Source organism: Protobothrops mucrosquamatus, unplaced genomic scaffold (genome assembly GCF_001527695.2).
Source record: "Protobothrops mucrosquamatus isolate PMUCROS unplaced genomic scaffold, P.Mucros_1.0 scaffold6112, whole genome shotgun sequence".
NCBI classification, from domain to species: Eukaryota; Metazoa; Chordata; class Lepidosauria; order Squamata; family Viperidae; genus Protobothrops; species Protobothrops mucrosquamatus.
In genome coordinates, this window is record NW_015391950.1 from 5,148 (window position 1) to 9,655 (window position 4,508).

Consider the following 4,508-nt stretch of genomic DNA (forward strand, 5'->3'; position numbering starts at 1 on the left):
CAGGACGATGGGCTGGCACTGCCTCTTTGAGGGGGGGGGAAGACCCTTCCCCAGCTCTGCCGGGCTGAGCTGAGCGCAGTTTCTGGGCTGTTTGGAGGAGTTCATTGTTTGTGCTTCTTCCCCTCCTCCAGCTGAAGTTATTCACTGCTGGATGCTGGTATTTTGTGGCTGCCAAGTGTGTATTGCAAGCCTGCCTTGACTCCCTTCTCCCTGCCTGCCTGCTTCCCAGGACTTCCCAGAGGTGTTTTTTTTCCAGGAGGCAACTGGACTTTCTGGTTCTTTCTTTGAAGACGTTTCGCTTCTCATCCCAGAAGCTTCTTCGGCTCTGGCTGGATGGTGGAGGAATGGAAGGATTTATACTCCTTGCAGACAGCTGGTCATTTGCCTCCTTTGGGAGAGACCTTGAGGCCACTTGGAGCTTTGTCTGTGTCTTCAGGGTCACCTGAGTGGTGCAGATGGGTGTGGAGCCTTCTGGGAACTGCTGAAAGGGAGGATATATATATACTCCTTGCAGAAAACTAGTCATTTGCCTTCTTTTAGAGAGCCGTTGAGGCCACTGGGAGGTTTATCTGTGTCCTCAGTGGTCCCAAAGGGGCTTTTTCCAGGAGGCAACTGGACTTCCTTGTTTTTTCTTTGAAGACGTTTCGCTTCTCATCCCAGAAGCTTCTTCAGCTCTGACTGGATGGTGGGGGAACGGAAAGATTTATACTCCTTGCAGAGAGCTGGTCATTTGCATTTTTTTAGAGAGTCGTTGAGGCCACTTGGAGGTTTGTCTGTGTCCCCAGGGTCACCTGAGTGGTGCAAATGGGTGTGGAGCCTTCTTGGTTGCAGGATGTTTTTCTGCCCTGGGTCCCTTCACGGTTGAAGATGGGCGCAGGCAGTTGGGGATGAGTCCGTGTTGTCTGCACCTCAAACTGAAGGGCAAATGGTTCCTGTAGTCTGCAATGTTTTCTGGAAATCCGTTCCTAAGTCCGGTTGCTTCCTTGAAAAAGCATCTTTGGGACAGCCATGACCTGGATGACTGAGACTCTCCATAGACTGCTTCCCAGGACTTTTTTTTCCCTGGTTTCTTGGACTTTCTTCCCCAGGGCTTCTTCCCTTGCAACACGCCGTCTTCAAGCCTTCTCGGCTGGGCTGGTCTTTTTGATTGCAGAGCGGCCGAGAGCCTTCGGCAGTAGGCGAAATAATAGGCTAGATGAGTGAAATTTCATTTCAGGTCGTGCTTCAGGGGCTGGTGTAAAAACTTGCTTTGCTTTGCTTCTGTGACCCTGTTCGTTAGGTTTCTCCCCCACCCCCCCAATTATCACCCTTTCCCTGGTACACATGTTGCAGCATTCTGTAACACCTGCCTATCAATCTGAAATTTTGCAATGTAATATCTGTGCTGTGTCATATCTAATATGCTTAACGTGTATATATACTGCTCAAAAAAATAAAGGGAACATTTTACCATGGAACTGAAGGGGTTTGCGTTCCCTTTATTTTTGTGAGCAGTATATTTTAGCAAGATGGAAATCCAAATGAACCTTAAACACTTACAGCAATGATTTTTTTAAAAAAACAACAAAAGTTTTGGGCATTTGTAAAATGTAAAAATGGCATTTATATTTTCCAGACTTAAGGTGCGTGCCTAATTATTACTGGTCCTTATCCGGATGGAGAACTAACTGTTCCCCTAGAACAGTGGTGGCAAACCTATGGCATGCGTGCCAGAAGCGGCACTCCGAGCCCTCTCTGTGGGCACGCACGCCATGCCCCGAAGATGGCAACCGTCCCTCTTCAATCGGCTGCCCGCTAACTCGCTGAAGTCCCATATGGCCGGATGTATCCCAGCACCCATGCGCTCACTGGCCTCTGTGTGCGGGGGCCGATGGTGTCAGGCAGCAGCCGCCCCGGCCCCTGCCTCACCTTGCCCTGTGACAATGGCACCCCCGCCCTGCCTCGCCTCACCCCGCAGGACGAGCCTCCTGCCCACCGCCCCACCCGCTGGAGACCCCTTGGATCTCCCCCAACCCTGCCCGGCCCCCACAGGCATCCCTCCCCACGAGCAACATCGAGCTGGCCACGCCCACCCTGGCCACGCGCCCACCTGGCACCCGGCGATAAATAAGTGGGTTTTGGGTTGCAGTTTGGGCACTCGGTCTCTAAAAGGTTCGCCGTCACTGCCCAAGAATCATAGCTGTGGTCTAAACGGCCTTTGATCTCTGCCTTCCTTTGGCAATGCTCAATAAAGCCCTTTGATGATGGCTCACAGGTGTGGTGCGTTCCTTGAACTCGTTTCCCGAGTTCACCCAGGCTCCTTCACAAGTCTTGCCAGCCCTATTTGACCTGCCCAGAGATTGCCACTGCTCCAGGCTACCTGGGTGGACTCAGCTCCAGAATTCCACTGATCTTCAAATTGGGAAATTCTGAGGAAGGAAGGAAGGAAGGGAGGAAGGAGAGGGAGGGAGGGGAAGAAAGAAAAGGGAGGTAGAGAGCGAAAGAAAGAAGGAAAGAAAAGAGGGAGTGAAGGAAGGGAGGAAAAAAGAACTGGAAGGTAGGGAGGGACATGGGAAGGAGGGAGGGGCAGCAAGGGAAGGAACGAAGGAAGGAAAAGAGGGAGAGAGCAAAAGAAGGAAGGAAAGAAGGAAAAAAAGGGAAAGAAGGAAAAAAGAGATGAGGGAGGGGGTGAGAGGGAGAGGGGTAGAAAGGGAAGGAAAGAAAGAAAAGGGAGAGCAAAAAGAAAAGGAAGGAAGGGAAGGAAAGTGGGAGGGAAGGAAAGAAGGAAGGAGAAAAAGGAGGGAGGGTTAGAAAGGGAAGGAAAAGAGGGAGAGAGCAAAAGAAAGAAGGAAGGAAAGAAAAGGGAGGGAGAGCAAAAGAAAAGGAAGGAAGGGAAGGAAAGAGAAAAGAAAAGGGAGGGAGGGTTAGAAACGGAAGGAAGGAAAGAAGAGGGAGAGAGCAAAAGAAAGAAGGAAGGAAAGAAAAGAGGGAGAGCAAAAGAAAAGGAAGGAAGGGAAGGAAAGGGAGGGAAGGAAAGAGAAAAGAAAAAGGAGGGAGAGTTAGAAAGGGAAGGAAGGAAGGAAAAGGGAGGAAGAGAGCAAAAAAAAGGAAGGAAAGAAAAGGGAGGGAGAGCAAAAGAAAAGGAAGGAAGGGAAGGGAAGAGGGAGGGAAGGAAAGAGAAAAGAAAAGGGAGAGAGGGTTAGAAAGGGAAGGAAGGAAGGAAAAGGGAGGGAGTAAAAGAAAGAAGGAAAGAAAAAAAGGAAGGAAGGAAGGAAAGAAAGAAAGAAACTGACCAGGCGACTTTTTCTGCTTCTGCCTTTCCTTCCTCCACTCTTTCCTGGGGGTTCCTCCTGCTTCCCTTTGGTGGTCTCGACTCGGCTGCTCGGAGCTCCACCAGGTGGCTGCTGCTTTTCCATTTTCAAGCCTCAGGTGTAGAAAACCCCGGAACGGCGACGTGCTTCTCCCGGAGGAAAAGACAAGACAAGGGGCGTAACAATTGGCCCTGGTGGGAATAGATGAAGCCCCCTCGAAGCCAACTCAGGGGCACCGATAGACTCCCTGCTGTCGGCCGCCTAGCCAAGGAGACGTTCCTGTGGGGGAGAGACCGAGCTGTCTCTTTCCCTCTTGGGATAACCGATTCGATAACGCCAGCCAAAGGATTTGTGGCGCAGGCAGTCCCCGACTTACGGCAGTTCGTTTAGTGACCGTCCAAAGCTGCAACGGCACTAGGAAATGTGACCCGGGACCGTTTTTCACACTGAACGGGGACCTTTGCAGCGTCCCCGTGGTCGCCTGATCCAAAGTCAGACGCTTGGCGACGGGTCTGTATTTATGACGGTCGCAGCGTCCCCGGGGAGTCCCGTGTTCCCTTTTGCGACCTTCCGACATGCAGAGTCAATGGGGGGGGAAGCCACCTCCACTTAACAGCCGTGTTCCTAACCTACCCACTGCAGTAATTCCCTTTACCACCGTGGCGAGAAAGTTCGTAAAAGGGGGGCAAAACTCATGTAATAAAGGTCTCACCCAACAGCAGGAATTTTGGGCTCATTTGTGGCCGTTAAGTCGAGGACTACCTGCATTAAACGGCTGGGAAGCCTGTGGAACATGGTTTATGGAGTTCCTGCCAACCCCATTTCCTACTGTTAGCGGACATAATAGGGGGCTGTTGCCAACTTTCTCCGACGCTCCCAAACTAATTACCCCACACAGATGTGTGGAGCAATTTTTTTCAGAATATTTCCCCCCCCCCTCTTCCGTAATGAATTCCCTGCACGGATGTATTCACTTACATCGAATAATCAGAAATATTTTGCTGGTTTTCAGTCTATATATATAATAATAATAATAATAATAATAATAATAATAATAATAATAATAATAATAATAATAATAATAATAATAGTAAAGTTGGAAGGGACCTTGAAGGTCATCTAGTCCAACCCCCTGCTCAGGCAGGAAACCCTATACCATTTCGGACAAATGGCTGTCCAGTCTCTTCTTAAAAACTTCCAGTGTTGGAGCATTCACCG